The sequence below is a fragment of the Aethalodelphis obliquidens genome, unplaced genomic scaffold (genome assembly GCF_003676395.1).
Source record: "Aethalodelphis obliquidens isolate GAN/ISIS:26980383/991018 unplaced genomic scaffold, ASM367639v1 scaffold17, whole genome shotgun sequence".
Lineage (NCBI taxonomy): Eukaryota > Metazoa > Chordata > Mammalia > Artiodactyla > Delphinidae > Aethalodelphis > Aethalodelphis obliquidens.
Window position 1 is genome coordinate 22,096,426 of NW_020837961.1, and position 26,063 is coordinate 22,122,488.

The following is a 26,063-nucleotide window of genomic DNA, read 5'->3' on the forward strand; positions in this document are numbered from 1 at the left end:
TATCAAAATTTGTCAAATGCAACAACTAAAGTAGTGCTTACAGAAATTTAGTAAGTGGGCTTCCCTGGTGGCGCAGTGGTTGAGAGTCCACCTGCCGATGCAGGGGACATGGGTTTGTGCCCCGGTCCGGGAAGATCCCACATGCCGCGGAGCGGCTGGGCCCGTGAGCCATGGCCGTTGAGCCTGCGCATCTGGAGCCTGTGCTCCGCAATGGGAGAGGCCACAACAGTGAGAGGCCCGCATACCGCAAAAAAAAAAAAAAAAGAAGAAATTTAGTAAGCTACTATTAGGAAAGTCTCAAATCTATGATTTAAGCTGCCATCTTAGAAAACTAGAAAGAGTGCATTAAACTCAAAGCAAGCAGAAGGAAGAGAATAATATAAGTAAAAGCAAAATCAATGGGATTGAAAATTAAAACAACTGAGAAAATCAATAAATCCAAAAGCTGTTTCTTCGCAGAGATAAATAAAATTGATACACTTCTAGCCAGACTGACCAAGAAAAAAGAGAGAAGCTATAAATTACCAATAAACTACATTTCAATTTTTTAAAAAGGTGTAACTTAGATAAAATTGAACACTTTCTTGAACAAAAACTACCAAATCTCACTCAAGCAGAAATGTATAACCTGAATAGCTCTGTAACTATTACAAACTTGAACTCATATTTAAAAACTACAAATAAAACTCCAGGCTAGATGACTTTCTTGATGAGTGGTACTAAAAATTTGAAGAACAAATAACAAAAATCTATACAAACTCTTTGAGAAAACCAAAAGTGGGGAATAATTTCCAACTCATTTAATGAGGCCAGCATTAACCTAATGCAAAATCAAAGACACCATAAGGAAAAAAAAAAAAGACCAATATCTCTCATGAACTTAGATTCACAAAAAAATTATCAACAAAACCTTAGCTATAGCGAATCTAATTCAAAAGTATACAAGAGGGGTTTATTCTAGAATAAACCGTATACAGAGGGGTTTATCTAGGAATGAAAAACTGGTTCAACATTCAAAAATCTCTCAATGTAATTCACTATATCAACAGAATAAAAAACAAAACCTATGATCATCTCAAAGATGCAGAAAAAGTAACTGACAAAATTCAATGTACAGAAAATAAAAACTCTCATCCAGAAAATTAAAAACAAACAAACAAAAAAAACCTCTCAATTTAGGAGCAGAATGGAAGTACTTTAGCTTGATAATGGCCATCTACAAAAATGCCACAGCTATCATCATAACTGGATAATAAAAGACTCAGTACTTTGCTGCTAAGGTCAGGAATAAGGTAAGAATTTCCACTCTCATCTTTCCTCTTCAATATCATACTGGAGGTCATGACCAATGCAACAAGTCAAGAAAAACATACAAGACATACAGATTGGAAAGGAACAACTAATGTTGTCTCTTTGCAGACAACATGATTATCTATGTCGAAAATAACCAAAAATATCCACCAGAAAAGCTAGAAATAATCAGTTCATCAAAGTTGCACAATATAAGGGCAATATACAAAAATCAGTTGTCTATAAATTGCCAATGAAAAATGGAAAAATAAAGTTTTTTAAAGTACCATTTATTATAGTACCAAAAAACATAAAAATATTTAGAAATAAATCAAACAAAATATGTACAGAATCTGTATGCTATAAATCTATAAAACATTGATAAAAGAAAATAAGATAAAATCAAATGAAGATATATACAATGTTCATGGATTGAAAGGCTCATTATTGTTAAGATATCGATATTTTCTAAACTGATCTATACATCACTAGGAAAATACAAATTAAAACTGTAATGAGCTAATATTATGTGCCTACTAGAATGGTATAATTAAACATTTTTAAAATTGTCAATATCAATCTCTGACAAGGATGTGGACCAACTGGAATTCTTGTACATTGCTGGTGGGAAGGCAAAATAGTACAACCACTCTGGAAAAAAGTCTGGCAGTTTCTTATAAAGTTAAACATAACCTGGGTCATACCATATGACCCAGCAATCTTGCTCCTCACTATTTACTTAAGAGAAATAAAACATGATCACAGAAAAACATGTTTTTTTTAAAACTAAAAACTCAAACTCAAAATAAATGGATAATCACACCAAAGCAAATCCATACAATGGAATATTACTCAGCAATAAAAAGGAATAAATCACTGATACCCACAAAACTCGGTGAATCTTAAGCACATTATTGTAAGTGAAGGAAGCCACACTCAGAATGCTCCATTCTGTATGATTCAATTTATATGGCCTTCTGGAAAAGGCAAATTATAGAAACAGAAAACAGATCAGTGGTTTCTAATGGTTAGAAGTGAGCAGGAGAGGCTGACCATAAAGGTGTAGAAAAGAGAAGATTATAGGTGATGTAACTGTTCTGTATCTTGATTGTGGAGTGAGTATATGACTGCTTACATTTGTCAAAAATTCTAGAACTGTACACCAAAAAGTATGAATTTTACTGTGTGCAAATTTTAAAACAGTGAAACAAAAGAAGATTATTAGAAAATATAGAATGTGGTCAATAAATATTACTAGCATTATCAATTGTAATAATATTTACTATTAACATGGCTAGACAAGTGGAAGATGGCCTTAGAGAGGTACAATTGGAACGGTTTGATAATAACCATTCAATCAGGAGGAATGCAGAGACATAAATGGAAGCAAAAAGAAATCCATTCCAAAGGAGTAGGAAGAATAAACTGGGAAACAAATATTGACTTATAGGAGCCAAGAGTCCAAATTATCAAGACTTAAGTGATAACCTTAAGTTTGATATGAATGGGCCTCAATAAATAGGGGCACCCTTGAGTTTGGGGTGGGGGATAAGGAAGCAGTAGAAAGGACCTCTGTGGAGGGGCAACTCTCAGTATCACATGTGTATCCAAGTCATAAATCAAGGAAGGATACCCAAAGTAAGGTAAGGACACAGGGAAATAGATGCAGGCAGGTGTCCTGGGAATCAGGGCACCTAGACCACTGGGTGCAGAGCCAGGCTCCTGACTGCAAAGTACACAGCAGCCAAAAATAAGCATAGATTCAGAAAGCCAACCAGACTCAGAAAACTGATGAAAACTGCAGCCTGGTGCTCAATGGCAAAAATTCCTACCACCAGTAACCCAGACACCAGTGTGCAAGCAAGCAGCAAACATTGCCAGTGGTCTACTTCTTTGATGAGATTTTTGGTAAAAGGTAACAAAATGGAGCGGAGGATGGAAGTAAAGAGCCATTAACATACTATGTGGTTGGGATCTCACTGGCTCTGTGTTCAGGGTCACTTTCTAGACAGGAACAGTGTTTGAACACAAAACAAAACAAAACAAAAATCAAAGGAGGTAAGAGAATTATCTCAGCAGATACCTGTGACTGCTTCATGGGGGAGGTGGTAGTTGGTCAGACTTTAAGAGATATGTACATCAAAAAGATGGGTATAGATAAAAGGAAGGGGGGAAGAAGGGAGGGAGAATGTAAGAAAACAAGGAAGAAAATATTGAAAGTGGAGGCAGTGCAAGCAAAGACCTAAAGCCACAAATGTACAATATGCATAAATAACAGGAAATTAGCTAGTCTGATGGGAGTAGAGTGCATGGGGCAGCAGCAGGAAGTGGGTACACTATCATTGAATGAAATCATTCACAGGGAGGCATAACCACTTCTGCTTCAGATGTGAGACATGGGGTTTGTAAACCAGAAGATAGGACAATCTGGGTTACCTACTTCCTGCCCTGTTAGTTCACAGCCTCACTCAAATTAAACAAATATGAATTGAGCAACTCTCATGCCTAACCAGCATGCAAAGTACTGTAATTCAGAAATAATATATGTCACTAATACCTTTAAGTGGGATTTACAATCTGGACAACAGAATCCAAAATACCCACCAGAAAGAAAAATAGCTTAAGTAAAAGGATTAATGAATCTGCCTTCCAATCTTTGCCTCCAAGGCACAGAATCAACAAGCACTTTCTGAATATATGGTATTGGTATTCTCTGCTAGACATTATATATATTCTCAAATTTAGCTTTGTTTCCTTTTGACTTTTTCTCTTCTTTCCTTTCTTTCTAGAACTGAATATATCTAGTCAGTGTATAAGTCAAGAGACAAATAAGAAAGAAACCACATTGCAAAATAGGATTTTAAAATTTCACTTTAAAGATGGGTAGATGGAGATTGAGAACAGTTGGAAAAATTGTCCAGGGTCAAACAGGGAACAAGTTAGGGAGCTGGGATTTAACTTCAGCTTCAAAACTTTAAAACTATTGTTTGTGCACTGAGAAAAATCTAGTCCCTGAAAATTACAATTTATAGAAATTAAAAGACTTGTCATTTGGTGGAGAAAATTCCTCCTGAAAGAGGAAACAGTAAAGTTCCATTTCATGCCACAAAATACGTTCCCTAGGCACCAACTCATTTTAAGATAGGTGATTATTCAATCTGGCTGTAATATTACCATTTCTATTTTCCTCCCTACTTTATGTTTTCATGTTGATCATTTTGCTTTCTTTTCCTTTTTTTTAAGCCATTTTCAATTAAGATTTCTAATTAGCTTCCAAATTTGAGACACATCTCTAGTACAAAGCAAATGGCAGTAGTAGTAATTAAGGGACAGCTGTCTCTTGTCTTTCTGGGGACGAAACAAGGCTTTTTTTCTTTCTAAGTTATGAAGTACTAGGGAATTTTTAATGATTTTTTTCTTATTTTTAATAATAATTAACTGAATTGAAAGATACTGCATTGATCTATAAAAGTCAATGTCCTTTCCAACACAGATGCTGAGAACCTCTCTTCTGGGATAACCTTAGTTTAACTCTCACGCTCTGAGTCCTTGAAACTTTTATTGCCGCAAATACAAAATCTCCACATTTTATATGAAATCAAATCATTTCTTTAGGTGCTAAAGTAGGCACTACCCCAAGTCATCTTCCTCACTTTCAGACTTTTAAAACTTAGGTAAATTTTACAAATCAAGAAGAATAAGCATGAGATTCAGAGCAGCTAAGAGGCAGACAGTGTTCTTTGTGGTTTTGCTTTGTTTGATTTAAGAAAACAAACATTACTAACACTAACACTGAAAATTACTTAGTAAGCTCTTACTCCAGTGTTCCTTGCTGGTACTTAAGGCAGTATTTTCACATGCAAAGTATAATCAGGACTTAAAGCAGTTAACCATATGATTCAGGTCAAGGAAAATCTTCTGCCTTAAAAAGCTAAACCACTGAAGCAAACATTTATGAAGTTTTTCTTCTGGCTTGAATTATCCAGATTCTAGAAAATTATCAAACATAATTTAATGTGCATAGCCATAAAGTAGGTCAAGTGACCTAAATGCAGGCCAGCCTCAGGAGTATAAGGAACCCCTTAAAATACATATTTCTAAGAGAGAAAATTCTGAAACATTGTCTAATGTAAACCTGGAAATACTGGTTAAATATTAAGTTCAGTAACGGGACACACACACACATAAAACACATACACATATGTTTGTACTACAGAACTTCCCAGAAACTATAACATGTTAATGTGTATTTAAAGCTCCTGAGAGTGGTACAGCATTCAGAAATTTTCAAACCTTCTTGACCCCAAACCATTTTATACAGAACATATTATGGAACTAGTATTTGGACACATTGAGAACCTCTTTGCACAGTCATAAGCCCTTTACACCATACTTTGGCAGGAGATGTAGAAGGGTGGGGTTGGGTGGCAGATTTGAAAGCTTCTATATTCAGGGGACCAGCAGAGAACACCAAATGACATAGCATGGAAATGCCAAGGGCATAAAGTGGCCAAGCAGAGCTGGTCTGAAGACACTTTACCTGAGCCATGAAGGCCCTATGGGACTGGGCCGGTTACCATATTCATGTTCATCCCATTTTCAACCCAGCTTCATCTTATACTTGTCTCCACCTCTGTGACTTTGCTACAGCCACTTTATCCTTTTTTACAGTTATGTTCTTTATTCACTGCTGTTCCATCTGCCTGGGACTCTCTTCCTTACACTTCAGCTCTTAGTTGAAACATCATCTTCCAAAGAAACACCTCTGTCTAGTCCATCTACAGTAGATTCTTCCCTTATTTCCCAATATTTTCTCCTACAGAACTCTGCAATTTCTCTTCATAGCATTTATCATTTTTTATTCACATATTGATATTGCTTATTTACTTCATATCACTTTCACTGAACTGTAAGCACCATGAGGGTGGGAATGGACCATGCCTGTTTTGTCCAAGTCTATAAAATCACCAAATACCTTATAGATGAGTGTCTGCCATATAGCAGGCCTTTAATGAATATGTGTTGATTTAATAATAAATAATAATAATTAGTTAATTCCTTTACATGTCTACCTAGGCCTGGCCTAACTGAAACCTTCAGAATTGATTTCATGTATACATAGAAATCAGTTCCTCTTTAGGATACAGTCAGCCATCTGCGATATGCAGTCACACATATTCTAAGACACCAAACTGGCTTTTCTGTAAAATCTTTTTAATAACAGGGCCTAGAAGTTTGAATTAATCATCAGTCTAAATGAATATTACGGGTTAATTATTGAGAACCACTCTGTACCTGCTTTCTTGTGGTATTCCTCAAACAGTTCTGCTCTTTGATTACTGCCTTGCTGATTTCAGAGCTCTGTAAAGAACAAAAAGACAAAACGTGAAGATTTGGTGTTTCACTGGGAACTCCTCTTTTTTAAAACGCTGCTTTTTTAAAACACTGCTCGCTAAAATATTTAATTTGCTCGTAATGCCCATTATTCCAAACTTGAGGACTTATGTCATGATCACGAGATCCACGGAATATAGCTATTTCTTGATTCCAAACCGATCTGCTTCGTTCAGCTCACAGAGGTCCACAAGAAGGAACTCTAGCTGACCATTATTTATTTGCTACATGAGCCAGGCACTATTCTAAGTTAACTGATTAACTCATTTATTCCTCATAACCCCTGGGCAGGCAAGGGTTAGCTCAGCAGGCATAAGTTCCTCAAATGCTACACATTCCAAAGAAAGGCCCTCCTTCAGAATTGGCCTTAGGCCAATTCCTGGAAGATAACCTCTGAGCTCTTCCAACAGTCTGACTGATGAGAGAGTTTGTGTATATGCTAGAGGCTTCTGCTGTTCCAAGTGGATCAGATACACTTATGGTGAACACCTGTTTTTGCTTGGGGGAGGGGAGGCTGACGTCTGAATAGCTGAGGTCGGTCATCTGGTGCTGCAGGCTTCTGTGACTGACACCTAATCAAACTCTAGGGACGAGAGCTCAGTTGAGCTTCTCTGGTTGACCGCACTCCACACATGTTGTCACATACTGTTGCTGAGAGAATTAAGAGCACCCCCATGTGACTCCACTGGGAAGGGACATCTGGAAGTTGGCAGCTGGACTTTGCCTCATGTGTCCTTTCCCTTTGCTGATTCTAATCTGTATCCTTTCACTGTAAGGATCCATGACTGTGAGTATAACAGCTTTTCTGAATCTTGGGAACCCTTCTAGCAAATCATTGAGACTCAGGGTGGCCTTGGTGACGCCCAACAGAACGACCCTATGAGGTAGGTACTATTATTACCCATATTTATAGACAGAGGAATTGGCAAAGAAAGGTGAGGCAACTCAGAATTCCACAGCTAGTTTGTGTCACTATTTAAATTTGAACCCAGCGATCTGGTTTGGGCATTTTACAACTATGACATGTGGCTTATCAAAATATTTATTATGTATCATTCAACAGATGTATCCAAAACTACCACCTGGTTCTTTTTCCTATTTTATGATCAGGAATGATCATTTTCAAATTGTAAATATACTATCCATTACCAAGATTTCATTTTCTCTGTCAAAAAGAGAGCGATAACTTTTATTGAGTTCAACTTGTTCTTTAACTGCTGTACTTAATTCAAAACTTTCTTCCAGTCATGTCAGCAATACAGATGTGATGTAAGATTTTCTCACTCACATTCTCATATTTCTTCCCAATCTACATGGTTTTTAATACAGGAGGATGAAAACTACAGAGTCAGCTTTAAATCAAACACCAGGTTTTATTTAATTTGGAGAAAACAAACACCTTATCACAATTTTTCTGAAGATTTTTATTTTTGATTCTGATAGATCCAGAGTTGCCTTTAAGTGTTGGAAAAAATAGTTTCATAATAGGAGAAAGCATGAGACTAATCAGTTGCTACTAAAGAAAATGTAAACCATCAACTGATTTCTAAACACAACAGATAAAAATAATATGCCAGTTATGTAAAAAAGTCATAAGTTTGCTATATTAAGCTTTTTTCAGGTAGACTCTGCAAAAAACACTATGGTCTAGTTCATCATTAGGTGTCTGAAGTAACTTTACTCATTAGGCTTATTCTAACACTTGAACAAAACTGTAATTCATTATCTTATCTTTTTTAATCCACCCCAAACTAAGTATTGGATTCTGTTGTACTCATAGTGGATTACAGTGTCTTGTTCCTATCACCAAAACAGACTGCACATCTCTTGATATTTTGAGGTGTCATTACATCTGCAAAAGTAATGAGTCTATCTTGCAATGTGGATGTCCAGAGGTCAATGTAGTCTCAGGGAGTCCAAACAAGCCCTTAAAATAACTTCCAAAAATACAAGTAAAGCATGTAGAGGAAGGTCAACCCATGACAGTGATGATGAAATACATGGAATGTAAACTGGATAACTGTGCAAGTCTAAAGAATAAAATTCTATGATGCAGAAGGATCAATGGTGTTATGTGAGCCTGGATCTTTCATACTTGTATTGTCCCCATTGTGTTATTATTTGTCAGCTCCCATGATGTAGCAAGAACCAATATTAACCCAAACCCACCAAAGTTTTGGTAGCCTTAAATAAATATTCCACAGAGTAAATGCAAACAAAAGCCTTATTTAACACTTATCATTACCTTCACAATAAATGATCAAATAAAATATGTGCCTTAATTAGGACACAAAAGTTTTCTTTAGAAAATAGAAAATTCTATCTCAGACAACTTCTGGATGTTCAACTAAATTGAACATTATTGATTAGGAATAAAATATACAATATTTAAAAAATGGAATAGACTCTATTGGGCTCCACCTTATGCTTCTTTGTTTCCTATATCCATTCTCTTGTGGCTTTAAATGGGGCTCTCATAACTCACATTTTCCCTCTACCCAGGAGTCCTGGTGTGATGGGGACATAGCCAAAGTCAGAGCTGGACATTTGCCTTTTCCATGCTGCCACATGAAAGAAAGCTGGGCTTGAGATGCCTTGTTGTTGGTCTCAGACAGCCTGGTGATTCCAGGTCAAGAGCCCCCATCCATGGGAGGTTTTGGGATATTATGCCAAAGGCAGGAGCTAAGTGGGGTGGAGTTTAGAAAAGACCAGGAAGAGATAATAACATGTATGTCAGGAAATTGTAAAAGGAAGTCTTCATCGGTTCTGAAAAACTCAAATATTTGTCCCCTGAAAGAGCCAGCAGTTAAAACCTGTTTCCCAGATTATATATATATATATATATATATATATACATATATACATATATACCTATATATACATATATACATATATATACATATATACATATATATATAATTACCAGAATCTATTATAATATCTGTCTCTAAAATAGATGTAAAAATTTAATCCTATCTCCAAAAGCTGTTTTTTTAAATCTCACTTTTATTCTTCAATTTCCATCCCTTATTGTAAAAACAAAATAGAATTTAGCTGACAATGAGATTATTCTCAAGTGTTGAAGATCTTCACATCAACTAAAAAAGTACAAAAATTTTTCTGTAACAATTAATAAAATGGTTCAAGAAAAGTTTCAGGATGCAAGATAAATTTGTAACAATAACTTTTCTATATAATAGCAATAAACAAAAAGTAAATTTTTTAAAATAAATAAATGCAGCTCCCAATAGCATCAATAATCCTGACTCACTACAGCAGTAACAACAAAATCAATAAAGTACTTATGAATAACTCTGTAAAGAAAATTATAAAAAGCTATAAAGGAAAATAAGGACTATAACACATGCATTAATGGGAAAATATTCACAACATAAACTTTGCTTCTTCCCAAACTAATTTATATTTTTAGCATAATTCCAATCAAAATTCTAGTAGGGATACTTTTAGATTCTGTTAAAACTTTCTAAAGTTAACGTGAAGAAAGAGTCATGGGACTTCCCTGGTGTTGCAGTGGTTAAGAATCCACCTGCCAACGCAGGAGACACAGGTTCGAGCCCTGGTCCAGGAAGATCCCACATGCCACGGAGCAACTAAGGCTGTGTGCCACAACTACTGAGCCTGCACGCTAGAGCTCGTGAGCCACAACTTCTGAGCCCGCATGCCACAACTACTGAAGCCCATGCACCCAGAGCCCATGTTCCGCAAGAAGAGAAGCCACCGCAATGAGAAGCCCATGCACTGCAACAAAGAGTAGCCCCCACTCACCGCAACTAGAGAAAGCCCGCACACAGCAACAAAGACCCAACACAGACAAAAATAAATAAAATAAATAAATTTATAAAAACAAAAAGAGTATAGATCATAAAGAAAATTCTGAATACAAATATTAATGAGATTCTTTGTTCTACCTAATGATGAAATATATTGTTGTGACACAACATTTAACATAGAGCAGAACTGGCATAGAAACTGACATACAGAATAGTGGGAAAATATAGGTACCCCAGAAACATCCTATTTTATGCATTCATTCAACATATATATAATGCCTGTCATATGCCAAGCACTATGCTAGTTATTAAAGGGAAAACACAACTCCTGCCCTCAGAAAGATTGATGGGAAAAAAATAGTTATTTTCATTATGATAGAAATGGAGACAAATGGGCACAGGACTTTATGAATTCATATAGAAAGGGAATCTAAATTCAGTGTATGACAAAATGAGCACCACCAATTAATGAGAAAGAAACTGTTCAATAAATAACGTTGAGATAATTGCCTATCTTTTTAGAATAAAATCTAATATATCCCATTAGACACAGATATAAATTGCAGCTATATTATGGAATTAAATACAAATGAAATGCAACATAAAGAAATGAATAAAAGTGGAATTGATTATTTATATGCCTCTTTAGAGAGGTCAAGTCTACTTCTGAAGTATATAAGTGCTAAAAGAAATTAGAAAGAAAATGCCAGGTAGATTGGACTATGTAAAACAATTTCCCTAAGTTTAAAAAAAGTTAAAAAGCAAAGCAGATGTGAAATTATTTACAACAAATGCAATACACCAAAATCTGTTTTATATAAATACTAAATACCAAAATACCAAAGGGTACTTCAAAATGAAGAAACAACTCATTAACGAACACATGGAGAAAATGTTCAACCTCATTAGTACTCAAGGAAATAACCATTAAAACAATGACCGATAATATTTCATCTAACAAACTGGCAAAGAAGAGAAAACGTTCATCCTTGATGCCATTTTGAAATTGCTTTGAATGCCACTTTCCTATAACCCCTAAGAACTCTAAAAGTATTCCTACCTTGTCGCAGAAAATCTAGGAAACATTCTTACCATATATAATTCATACAAGATGCTCATTTCAGACACACTCTATTTTAACACCTACTGAACCATAATACCCTTTAGGTAAGACCATCAAATATTCATCAGGGTATTACAGGTACCATGCCCAGTACAAAGGAGTCATGTAATAAACGTTCTGAATGTTGAATAGATGAACTAACAGGCTTGTTTTTTCATCATTAAAATAAATAAAATTGTGGCTGGTGTCTCAAAAATACGTTTTCATATGCTTTGACCTAGTGATTCTGAGTTTTTATCTAGAGAAGTAAACCCAAATAGAGAAAAAAAAAAGTGTATACATAAAGAATTACCACAAGAGGAAACATCTAGAAGTAGCCTAAATATTCAAATATAGAGGAATCTTTGAAAATACTGTGTTACATTAATTTGGTGCAATATTATGTCACTATTAAAAAGAAGAATTTAGAATCCAGGTTTACAAAAGCTTATGCCAAAATATTAAAAGTAAAAAGCAGGTTTTAAAGTTGTATATCTCTTATATAACAGGTGTAGTATAGCAGGTATGACTCAGCATAAAATCCCACCTTCATTAACTGTAGCTCCAGGAACAACTCACTTAGCCTCTTCAAGTCTCAGTTTCCTCACTTATAAAATGGAAGAGTAGTAACAGTATTGCCTATTTAAAAGGCTGTTCTTTTTAATTAAAATCAAATTAGATAATTCAAATAGTGTTAATAGCACCTATTACATAACACATATTCAGTAATCACAGACATAGCTTTTATTTGAACTGTTAAAGAAAAATAAAGCATATGCACACCAGAAAGTCCAGATGCTAATATTTCAATGCATTGGCAGCAATTATCATGTGGTAGATTTGGCTGTTCACTACCTTTGGAACACCTCTCCTACATTTGGGAAATTTCCACATTCCATGTTTACACATCACAACGACGGATGCCCAAAATCCACTTCTCAGTCTTCCTTACATGTTAAGAGCCTAAATTACCCATGAATGGATAGATACATGGTGAGAACACTAGATTGAAAGCCTGTGACCAAGGCTTTTCTGATAACATACCCTTGTACAGGCTTCAGTCAATTTATTTATTTATTTATTTTTAATTGAAGTATAGTTAATTTACAATGTTGTGTTAGTTTCTGGTGTACAGCAGAGTTATTCAAATATATACTATATATATATTTTCATATTGTTTTACATTACAGTTTATTACAAGATATTGAATATAGTTTCCTGAGCTATAACAGTAGGTCCTTTTTTATCTATTTTATATATAGCAGAGTGTATCTGTTAATCCAAAACCCCCAGTCCATCCCTCCCCCACTCCCCCTCCCCCTTGGCAACCACAAGTCTGTTCTCTATGCCTGTGAGTCTGTTTCTGTTTTGTAAATAAGTTCGTTTGTATCATATTTTAGATTCCACACATAAGTGATATCATATGATATTTGTCTTTCTCTGTCTGGCTTACTTCACTTAGTATGATGATCTCTATATCCATCCATGCTGGTGTAAATGGCCTTAATTCATTCTTTTTTTATGGCTGAGTAATATTCCATTGTATATATGTACCACGTCTTCTTTACCCATTTGTCTATTGATGGATACTTAGGTTGCTTCCATGTCTTGGCTACTGTACATAGTGCTGCAATGAGGAACATGGAGCTCATGTATCTTTTCGAATTAGAGTTATCAGCTATACTTTGGGCACACGAAAGGCTTCAGTTTAGAAGCACATGCCTCACTGAATCCATCTGGGAGCTGACATCTCTGCCAGCCTTCAGAGGCAGTAGGGGCAGAGGATCTACCATCAGGCTCACGTGAGAGCAGTGGAGCCTGTGCCAGGGGCAGGAATCAGGGGTTTGTCCTGGAGCAGTCAGTGCTCATGTGTATTCGATTGGGCTTAGAGCTCCTGAGTGGGCAGCCTCTAAGCCCAAGCCAATGCTCTTTAAGACTACAATGGGTCCTGTGCACTTGTGCCTTCATCTGCCTTTTCCTCCATCACACACACACACACACACACACACTCCTTTATATATGTACATGTATATATAATCATAGTTTATGACTATGTTGGTATAAAGATAGATACAGTATCATATAATAAAAATTCTTCCAACCTAAAAATTCTTCTTTTTCCTTCAGATTTTAAAAGAAATTAAGTCATGTTCACGGGTCCATAAAAGCATTGTAGGTCACTGGCACTGTGCCTACTGGGTTAGAAAAGTCAGCCTTACCTAATGTTTTCAGATTAACTCCTTTTCTCCTAAACTAGCTAGCGTCTATTCTGTGTTTGCAGCTATGAAACTGGATTATACAGATGACAAAACTACAGTGAAATTTTACTTTTTTTCAACTTTGTAGGAATCCTCAAATTTTTTGAAAAAGCATGTATTACTTATTAAAGGGAAGATGATGGGTTAAGAAAAAGAAAATCTGACCAATTAACATATCATCTACCATTGGCAGTTAACAGCCTTAAATGACAAATTTTATATGCATATCTCAGAATCTCAAGCTAGAAAGGGACTGCAAAAATCACTGTGGAGAAAATGTCATGTACTCCTATCACCCATCTGTCATCTGAATCACCTCTACCCCACCCACCCTGACCAAGTTATCCCAATCAGTGATACTGAGCTTAGTAGTTCCCTGTCTCAGGAAGAAAATCAGACATTCTATCTCTTGATATCTTTGACTATTAGAAAGTTCTTCTTTAATACTGAGTCAAAATATATTTATTCCAGAAGCTTTCTTTTTTTTCCCTGAATGCATCTTCAACATCTGAGAATTCCTTATGGTCCCACCTTAGATATGCAATATCAATGCCTTGGAATCATTGCATAGCAACCCAACTCAAAAGACTTTTATATCTACTGCACACACTTGATACTTTGATTCTGTATCAGTCTATCATTCCCCAGGGTAACCTATTGCTACAAAGCAGAAATGTGAATTGCTAGATCAAACAGACTGTCTCTTTTTCTTTCTCTTCAGATCACAAACTCATCATTTCTTTGACTCCCATCAGAGGAAAACAAAGTTGTACTAGGCCATTGTTTTAAAAGAAATTTGGAACCCAATACAAAATTCATATGTTAGTGTTTTGGAAAGGAAAACCTTTCTACTTTGTTTTTCTTGAAGCAGCTAGCTGAAATGAAATAGTGAAAACTGTACAAAACTAGGAATCTGGCAAAATAGATTCTAAGTCCCAGTTCTGCTAATAAGTACTATGTACTTTAAAAAATCCAGGTTCCTCCATCCCTTGAGGGATAATTTAGATCCTTAACATTTGATGACTGGATTTCTAATAAAGAATTAGATCCCTAAGTCATTATCTGATTAAGTAAATTTAAAATAAAACTATTGAGCAATGTCATTGCATTCGTATTTAAAATTTCCTTTTAACCAATGAACAGAAGTATTAAACATGACTGAAATCAAAAGGACACCATCATGGGCTTCCCTGGTGGCGCAGTGGTTGAGAGTCCGCCTGCCGATGCAGGGGACACGGGTTCGTGCCCCGGTCCGGGAAGATCCCACATGCCGCGGAGCAGCTAGGCCCGTGAGCCATGGCCGCTGAGCCTGCGCGTCCGGAGCCTGTGCTCCGCAACGGGAGAGGCCACAACAGTGAGAGGCCTGTGTACCGCAAAAAAAAAAAGTACACCATCATTAGTTATCCATCTGATCACCATCAGGTATGCTTTTTTTGTGTTCTTTGACACCATCAACAGATGATTGGATTAAGAAGATGTGATATATATTACCATATTATTCAGCTGTAACTAATGGAATGTTACTCAGCCTTAAAAAAATAATGAAATACTGCCATTCTGCAGGAACGTGGATGGATCTAGAGAATATTGTGCTTAGTGAAATAAGTCAGACAGAGAACGACAAATACTATACGATATCACTTACATATGGAATCTAACAAATAATACAAATGAATGTATATACAAAACAGAAACAGACTCATAGATATAGAAAACAAACTTGTGGTTACCAAAGGGGAGAGGGAACGGGGTGGGTGGGGAGGGATAACTTAGGGGTATGGGATTAACAGATACAAACTACTACAGATAAAATAGATAAGCAACAAGGATACACTGTATAGCAAAGGGAACCATATCCGTTATCTTGTAATAACCTAAAATGGAATATAATTTGCAAAGATACTGAATCACTATGCTATACACCTGAAACTAACACAATATTATAAATCAACTAGATGTCAATTAAAAAAAAAGTTACTGACTCATTGATCCAATTTTTGGCTGAGGGGGACAGTTAAGGAGTTCTGTTTTATAAAGTCCTTCAGGAACCCAGGCTAAGGGAGACCTCACCATCTTTCAAGCAAGTGGCTTAGTCACCCTGACTATGGAATTCCAGCAGGGAGACTAGGGAAGAGAGAGAATGGGGATCACATGAGGTCTGGACTGTCACCTAATACGCCTGAGGGCAAGGTGGCCTGAGCAGCCTTAATTCTACACCTTGCAAGGGAACCAGGATCTCTGATGGACAGCTGGCCATCTCCATCACAGTCGAGTAATTAAAGATTTTGTGAGTCTCAGTTAGTCCAAGGCAGTTTGCACACATTTGTCTATACCAATGCCAGCTCCTAAATAATGAAGTATTGAGAGATAAGATGAATGATTCGGTATTAAGGGCTTTGGTAAAATTGGCATCACAAATAGATGAAGGTGAGGATAATCAGAATATGGTCATTATAAGCTGCAAGCACTTCTGAAAGGATAGACAACAGGGTTCCAGGAGAAATGTAGTTCTGGATGAGAAGTGTCAGAAATATCTTCGAGGCAAAAGTCATATCAGAAAAGAGAATTTTTAGGATTGTTATTTTCATAGTCATATAATAGATGTATTAAATGGTATAATGGAATAAAAATGCACCTCAGGCTGCTATTCAGAACATTTTATGATTAGCCCCTTTCCAGTCTTCTTCTTTACTAGTTCTCTACATGAGTTTTTGTCTCAGCCATTTCCACAGTGGCTTTTGTTCTGTGGTCTCTGCAAATTTCCTGTCTGAAGACAGCTTTCAGCAGGTTGCTACCCACTGGGACTTCACCAACCCAAAAAAGCCTGCTCCTATGTATGCTATATACATGCCAGGAAAAATGTTATCCCTCCCTTGGAATTCCCATATTATTTATGTAATGGTGGCTTATTATGTGGTTGTTTATTTGCATGTTGTTGTATGAATCTACTTTTTTTTAGCTGTAAATGTTTTCTTCTATTTATTTTAATTGAAATACAGTTGATTTACAATATAGTGTTAGTTTCAGGAGCACAGCACAGCAATTCAGTTATATACATACATATATATGTATATATATATATGTATATATATATATACACACATATATATGTATATATATGTGTGTATATATATACACATATATATATATACATATACACACACACACATAACTGAACCGCCATCTTTTAGACTAGTACTTTATACCATAGTACAGAGATAAAGTTGCCAGGGATTTGGGGGGCAGATAGGGGAGGTACAGTCCCTTACTTTGTCAGTGTAAAGCAATCACCCCATTTTCCTTAAAGCAGGGTCAGCCAGATTAAGACCCTTAAAGGTCCTGAACTTCAAAAACATTACTGTTCCCATCCCCCACCTTACGTCATTTAAAGTAAAAGCAATACTCAACTATAAAATAAGTGTAACAAAGTCTGATAAAGTTTTTATTTTTTTCTCTAAAAAGTACATATACATATATTTCTTCAGATTATCTTCCCTTGTAGGTTATTGCAAAATATTGAGTAGAGTTCCCTGTGCTATACAGTAGATCCTTGTTGGTTATCTATTTTATGTAAGTAGTGTGTGTATGTTAATCCCAACCTCCTAATTTATCCCTCCCCCCTTTCCCCTTTCCCCTTTGGTAACCACAAGTTTGTTTGTTTTCAATGTCTGTGAGTCTCTTTCTGTCTTGGAAATAATTTGTATCTTTTAAGTTTTTTTTAGATTCTACATATAAGTGATATTATATGATATTTATCTTTCTCTGTCTGACTTACTTCACTTAGTATGATGATGTATAGGTCCATCCATGTTGCTGTAAATGGCATTATTTCATTCCTTTTATGGCTGAATCTACGTTTTTTTTTTGACTCTTTACACTATCATATCTCCTTATATGTAGTAAGAAATTAAACTGTTATTGAGTGAATGACTGAAAAATCCAACAGATTTACACATTAAACAAGTGGTATTTAAGCATGTTGCAAACCAGAATTACTTGGGGATTCAAGAGTCTCAGTCAATATAATTGGGGTATTTTGCATTTTGAAAAAGCTACCAGATGATTTGATTTCATCAGCTTTCAGAAAAATAGATGACTGATTCTGTTAAATCTATGGTAAAACTGTTAAATCAAATTTCAGACAAAAACACAATGAGGTCATTGGTTTTAATTACCCTAACATCAACTGATAGGCCTATGATTTAGCACTGGAAAGTTTAGAGAGGATTGGGATCTATTTCTTAGAACAAGTAATTAAAACTTTTCAAGAAAGGAGCATTTATTCTCTTTTGTGTGGCCTAGTGTGTAGGAAGTAGTAAAAAAGATGACTGAGTGAGCCCCAAAGAAATAATCATCACAATAACATTACCTTTAGTACCCTCACGAGAGTGAGGAAACAAAGAAACAGTTAAATATTAGAGAAAAAGATATACGGTGGCAATATGTCGGTATTAGTTGAGAAATCATTTTAAATTAAAATAGAGAAAGTCGGGCTTCCCTAGTGGCACAGTGGTTGAGAGTCCACCTGCCGATGCAGGGGACACGGGTTCGTGCCCTGGTCCGGGAAGATCCCACATGCCGTGGAGCGGCTGGGCCCGTGAGCCATGGCCGCTGAGCCTGCGCGTCCGGAGCCTGTTGCTCCGCCACGGGAGAGGCCACAACAGTGAGAGGTCCTCGTACCGCAAAAAAAAAAAATAAATAAAAAAAAAATTAAATAAAAATAAAATAGAGAAAGTCAATAGCCTACAAGAATCCCCATGACTGCGTACCAAATCCCTTACTATAAACCCAGGAAAAAATGCATGCTGTGGTTCAAAACTATAGGCATGGCTAATAAAGGGAAACAATGATACTACTGTAAGGGAAAAGGTACACATTTTTATTTGTTTAAAGTTCAGCCAGCTCCATCAATTTGGAGATAACACAGCTTTGAAATTTTGCTCTTTCAAGTAGCTTTGCACACAAGCGGTAAATACTACCAGTCAAATGTCATAAACTGTCCCTATTAAAGATCATCTTTCAAAATATGGACAGACAGTCAAAGAACGAGGATGACAGGGAGGCCCACAAAATAGCCTACAGGTGGAGTATTATCTAGGAATAAAACATTTCCCCCAAAAAACAACTTTCAAGATTACCTTTCAAGGAATGTCAAAGCAAATAAAAACACTTTTTTTCAATATATCAAAGGCAAGGAGCCAGCTAGAGACTCAGTGAACCCATGATTATGGTCTGTCAAAGACAACTTAGGACTTAGGGTCTTAAAAAAAAAAAGACTAAATCTGATAGGCTGCTTTCTTTAAAAGGATGGACGTTAGGAGATACCACATATTGTCCCCTAAAATGGTAGATTAGAAGTGCAGGATAAAATAATTATACAAAAATCTTACCATAGCAGTTAACATTTTTGAGGATTTATTATATTCAAGGCCAGTGCCTAAAATTACTATCTCATTATCATTCTTACTTTAGTTGTTTCCATATTGGAAGAACTGATTGAGACCCAAAATACTGAGGCCAAAAGAAGAGAGTCAAGAACTTAAAATAGACCAGAATGACTTCTCCTAAGGGAGATGGGATCTAGAAAGCTATTGAGATGCGTGCTCTTGCATGAGCAATAGGCAAATCACACCTTGAAAATCCCAATGATTCTATCTTTCTAGAGCCAGAAACCCTGATTTCATAAATCAGGGTTATGTTTGAGCAGTAAAGACACAAACATCAGTGTCAAAAACTCAGAATGTTACTGGGTTAGTTTCAATGTGGTTCCATAATTGTAGATGGAAGAATGGTATTGTGTTTCCCTAAAGTAGTGCTATGCTGGAGCAGCTGCTCCAGCCCATGTGACCACATCTCCCCCAAATCTGCATTTAATAATATCACAATAGTGGCTTGAAATCAGTCATGGGAGTATCTATATCTGGAAAATGGGCAAATACTAAAAATCAGGACTTTTTGTTTAGTTTTGTTTTTTAGAGAGCCAGTTTACCAGCACATTACTGTCCTAAAGGGATAAGTTCAAGACACTAATGAACTATGACTCCAAAAGAGGAAACAATTTAGAGGAGACATACTAAAGAAAATACAAGGAGGATGATGCTAGAGCTCATCTGGGTCTATATTGGATGTTGTCTAATGAGATGACAAAACACTTCTGAAATAATGATATGCCATTCAGGGAGGTGAAGATAAATAAAATTTGTGTGAATATTAGATGTTTTTGCTACATCTAGAAATGGATGGCTTTATAGCTCTCACAACAGAAGCTCCTCTATTAAAAAATTCAGAGGAATATGAGAGAAAAACAAATGCATGGACCAAAATCAAAAAGAAAGAAGATACTCAGATGCAGCAAACCCTACTTGTGCTACATGAAGTAGAGAACAAAAGGGCCCAATGTAAGAAGCAGATCTGAAAACTATAAGAAATTGAAAAAAGAAACTGAAGATGACACAGATAAATTGAAAGATAAATAATGCTCATTAATTGGAAGAATTAATATTGTTAAAATGCCCATATTACCCAAAGCAATGTACAGATTCAATGCAATCCTTATCAAAATACCCATGGCATTTTTCACAGAATTAGAACAATCTCAAAACTTGTATAGAACCACCAAAAAAACCTAAATAGCCAAAGCAATTTCAGAGAGAAGAACAAAGTTGGAGGTACCACACTCCCTGATTTCAAACCATACAACAGAAGTATAGTAATAAAAGCAGCATGGTATTGGAACAAACACACACACATAGATCAATGGAACAGAATAGTCCAGAAATAAACCCACACTTATATGATAGCTAATCTATGAAAATGGAGGCAAGAATATACAATGGGGAAAAGACAGTCTCTTCAATAAATGGTTTTGGGAAAACTGTACAGCTACATGAAAAAGAATGAAACTAGGCCATTTTCTTACACTATATACAAAAATAAACTCAAAATGGATTAAAGACTTAAATGTAAGACCTGAAACCATAAAACTCCTAGAAGAAAACATAGGAAGTGTGCTCTTTAACACTGATCTTAGCAATATTTTTTGGATATGTCTCCTCAGGCAAGGGAAACAAAAACAAACAAATGGGACTACACCAAACTAAAAATCTTTTGCACCGTGAAGGAAACTATCGACAAAATGAAAAGGAAACCTACTGAATGGGAGAAGATCTTTGTGAATGATATTTCTGATAAGGGGTTAATATCCAAAATATATAAACAACTCATACAACTCAACACCAAAAAAACAATTGAATTAAAAAATGGGCAGAGGACCTGAATAGACATTTTTCCAATGAACACATACAGATGGCCAACAGGCACATGAAAAGGTACTCAACATCATTAATCTCGAGGGAAATGCAAATCAAAACCACAGCGAGATATCACCTCACACTGGTCAGAATGGCTGTGGTGAAAAAGACAACAAATAATATCAAATGTTGGCAAGAATGTGGAGAAAAAGTAAACCTAATGCACTGTTGATGCAATGTAAATTGACACAGGCACTACAGAAACTATAGAAAATATTTTGGAGGTTCCAATAAGGAAAGGAAGGAAGGAAGGAAGGGAGGGAGGGAGGGAGGGAGGGAGGGAGGAAGGAAGGGACTACCATATGATCCAGCAATTCCACTTCTGGGTATTTTCTAAAGGGAAAAAAAGAACACTAATTCAAAAAGATATAAACACACCAAGGTTCATTGGTAGATGAATGGATAAAGAAGATGTGGTATACACACACACACACACACACACACACACACACACACACACACACACACAATGGAATATTACTCAGCCATAAAAAAGAATAAAATCTTGTCTCTTGCAACAACATGGATGGAACTAGAGGGATTATGCTTAGTGAAATAACTCAGACAGAGAAAGACAAATATCACTTATATGTGGAATCTAAAAAATACAGCAAATAGGGAATATAACAACAAAAAAAGCAGACTCACAGAAATAGAGAACAAACTAGTGATTACCAGTGGGGAGAGGGAAGGGGAGAGGCCACCTGAGGGGTAGGGGAGTGGAATGTACAAGCTATCGGGTATAGGATAAGCTACAAGGATCTACAACACAGGAAATATAGCCAATGTTTTAATAATAAGTATAATTGGAGTAAAACCTTTAAAAATTGTGAATCATTATACTGGACGGCTGTAACATATAATATTGTACAGTAACAGTACTTCAAAAAAATAAAATAAAATAGTCAAAACAAAGTGAGTATATTTTTGTCTTAGGGTAAAGCAAAGTCCTGGAGTTCACTAATGCACTACCCTACCCCATTTCAGTGCAATCTAGAGGACTGTTATCCAATAGATGGTTCTTTGATGATGTAAATATGTTCTAATCTGTTGTGTCCTAGAGTGTATCCAGCAGCTACATCTGTTTATTGAGCACCTGAAATGTGCCTAGTGTTACTGAGAAACTTAATTTTTTAAATTTGATTTTAGTTCATTTGAACTTAAACAAGCCATATGTGCCTAGTGGCTGCTATATTAGGCAATGCCGCTTTAGAAGTAAAAACTAAATTTCCCACCAGATACACAAAGGAGCAGTATCATTCTTAACTTTATAAGTAAAGAGCAGGACTTCCTGGGAACCAACAACATCCTCCTCCATAGGGGCCAGACTTAACTCTGGCGAGCCATAGGGTTGATTGTTAAACCACATGGATTAAGGGAACAAAAAGAACCTGGTTGTGGTATGGTACGGCTTCCATTCCTCAGGACTCTTTTGGGGATAGACTTGCACTAGGGTAACACTCCTGCCCTTCTCTTCCCCCTCACTCACCTGGGCTTCTCACTCTGTTTTCAATCAGAGGAAACTGTGCATTCTTTCTGCTTCCTACCTTGTGCTAAGCCTATGAGCGGGCTCTGCCCCAAGCGAGACATGCTCTATTTGCATTTGTCCAGCTCTATCTGACTGGGTGGCTAAGTTTGATTTCAGAGTGAAACGTTAGAAGCTCCATCTAGCATCAAGTATGTCACATCAACTAATCGAGCTTTTATTAGTAATAAAACTGTTATTTAAAGCTCCATGTGTCTGATTTCTGTGTCTACTAATAAGTTCCTTCCAAAACATTAGGCGAAAAGAAAAATAATTTATTTACCATCTCCCCCCTCCCCCTCAGAACTTCAACACTCAATATTTCTGATATTTAACGGCTTCAAAAGTAAAATGTAGAATGTGTCTTTGTGCTGGACTTCCCTTGCCCTGAAACTCCTTGAATGATAATTAGGCATATATACAAGCTATGTATGTATCAGTGTGTGTTAAGGCATCCATGAGCCAGAGGAGTAAATCATATGAAAGTGCTTTGTACAGAGATTAAAGCCTTTGCTGACGTTCTTGAGCTGGTCCATTCCTGCATTATTTGCTTTCATAGTATCTAGTACTTCTCCTTTGTGACACATCGTGTCTTAATTTGTGCGATTCATTACTGAAGAGCTTACAATTCCCATTAGATTGTAAACTCCATAAGCTTCATAAGGAAAGAGACTATGTGCATGTTTTAATCATTTTATTTCTAGTATTTGGAATAATGACCAGCACATAGACGACATGCTCCATAAATAAATAATGCAATATTACATTTAATGACATAAAAGATTATCTTCAGTATGAGCAGAGACTATGATGCAAATTTAATTTTTGGCTTCTTTTATCCATAGTCCTCAGAAATAAGGGTCTTGCGAGAGGAGAACTCTTGTCTGAAGGAGTGTAATAATCTCCAGGAATACAAAACTAATCGTGGTCATACAGTAGGAACCAATAATAATCACTGAACTCATGCTATGTGTTTGCCTCCATTTCACAGGTCAATGCCAAGGATCTGACAATAGAGTTAGCTAAACAATTCAAAGTACATAATCATGGTGCTCAGGCAGCAAAACCAGCCTCCACTTGTGAGTGTTACTATGTTCAAAGCACTCTAGAAAACATAATAGACTCAGGATAGAAAGAGTTTTTTGAGCCAGTTTTTGTTTGTTTGTTTACCACTTTCCCAAAATACCTCCTCCTTGTGGCATTCTTTGGGTACATAGAGCAAAGGCGAATAAAAATTCTCTGTGAGTGGATGGTGTTAATGGACTTAAGAAGCTGTGATACCTGATATTCAGTCTTAAGTTTCCATTTTTGCATCATAGTTTCCCTAGATCTTAGTCAAAGTTGTAAACTTGAAATCCTATGCTTTATGAACTGCTGTATAGCCTGTGTGTATGTTTTGATCAAACTGGAAAGCAAGGAGCTAAGACAGGATTGATGCAACTATATGATTAAACGCAGCGGGATGGTCTAAAGAAATAAACAGCACCCAGAACAGATTTGTGGAATTCAAGAACACTCGCTAGAGAGTCTCAGAAATTCTTGGGGAGAAACCTAGATTCCTTGCCATTGTATAGAATGAGGACTCAAGGAGTATTACTACTTGGATATTTAAGGAAAACGTGACACTGAAAAGATGACCTACCCATAGAATCCAGGGCTCAAAATTAATTAGAAAGGGTTGGAATGGGGTCTGGAAATCTTTAGACCACTGCTTGAGAACATGAATCTTAGTGATGGAGCAGCTGATAAGAACTGGAGAATGTCATACATCACAAGAGGGTTATTGTAAATATATCAGAACAAATTTCCCACCCTAGAACACCATGTACTGTGCTTATTACTATTTTTAAGAATTAAACTTAAGAAGACCCAGAAAACAGCACCTAAAGCTATCAGGTGAATGAAGTATGATGGCTGCCCTATACAGTTTGATTAAAATGCAACGGTCGGCTAACTTGGAAACAGAAGCTGAGGAATAACGTCAACATAAAAACAAGCATCTTAAAAATCAATATAACTTACAAATTTAATATAGATTTGTTCAACAAATTTCAAAGTATTTGGACAAACGAATATGCTTTGAGGAAATAAAGTTATCAGTATTTTAATAACACCAATATACATATATCTGGAAATATATATATATATCTGATAAGAATATGTCAAATTTATGAAAAACTTAGAAATAGTTATTAAAGGAAACCTCGGATAGAGCCTATCTTTAGGTTTTAAAGCCACAGCTTCCAGTAAACCATACCTTAAAGCATCGAAACACTAGAATTAGAAGGGCCTGAGTATATAATCAATTAAATTCCAGAATATTTTGAAAAAAGCAATTTAAACAATAGTTGACATCTAATTTTCTGAAAGAAAACATCTGTACACTAAGGAATTCCTCAGAAAAAAGGTCTCTTTGTTCAGATACTATGAAAACAATTACAATTAGGGGTCTCATATTTAGTTTTTGATTAATAATGATGTCTACGTTTAAAATATCTATGCAGTCAAGAGGGGGACTAAAATTAGAGTGTTAACTTGTTATTTGGGGACTAAAGCAGAGATACCTCACTACTCATCAGAGAATCCTTGTTCTGTGTGGGCTTTTAGGTTATTAGCTTTCTCTTTTCTGGGGAATGTAAATAGCTTTCAGAGAAGGCATGCATAGACACATTTTTTTTTTTTAACATGACACTAAGGGAGACATAAAGTTATGTTGATAGAGGAGAATTTGATCTTAGGCCAGAAAACTGAGAGAAGAGAACAAAGCAATCAGAAACCAGGCATAATCTCAACCTTCATCTAAATGTTTTTAGAAACATCTCATTGGAGTGGACATTTTCTCATTAAGAAAAAACAAACAAGAAAACCTTAGGTATTTAACTTTTAGACCGAGAGTCCGTATCTCTGAGCCACAGAAACCAGTAAATAATGATACTCATTCAAAAAGGGCTCTCTTTTCCAAAATCTGAGTTTATGTGACCATCATATAGATCAATACTTCTTTGCCAGCTAAGGAGAATAACTTATTTTTCATAACATAGTTCAGATAGTTCAGAGACACTATCTCGTTTGACCCTCAGGACATTCCTAGAATGAATAGGAACAGGTATCATGGTTTCTCTTTTACAAAAGTAAAAACTCAGTCTTTAAGAACTAGTAAGTATATCAATGGCTGCCTATTTTATAATATCCACGGCATGAACTGGTTAATTAGGGGGTCAACTAGGTTAAGAAATTGTCATTTCAATGAATCTGTCTGATTCTAATCCCATTCCCTTAACCCCCCTACATTTTAAATTTCTTGTCCAAGGTAACATGCATTTACTGCTAGAACTAACAAACTCCCAAACTAGTGTTTTCCTTATCAGACAAATGGCTGCCCACATCTGTCAC

The 26,063-nt window shown here is 36.1% G+C and overlaps 1 protein-coding gene across 3 annotated transcripts in view; it reads right to left on the reverse strand.

The window, feature by feature from the left end:
* Positions 1-26,063, reverse strand: part of INPP4B (inositol polyphosphate-4-phosphatase type II B) — a 493,426-nt gene that overhangs the window by 374,062 nt on the left and 93,301 nt on the right. For all 3 annotated transcript variants that reach the window (XM_027117065.1, XM_027117067.1, XM_027117064.1), the window contains exon 2: positions 6,586-6,651. The gene's annotated coding sequence lies outside the window, so the exon portion shown is untranslated. The remainder of the gene's footprint in view (positions 1-6,585; positions 6,652-26,063) is intronic.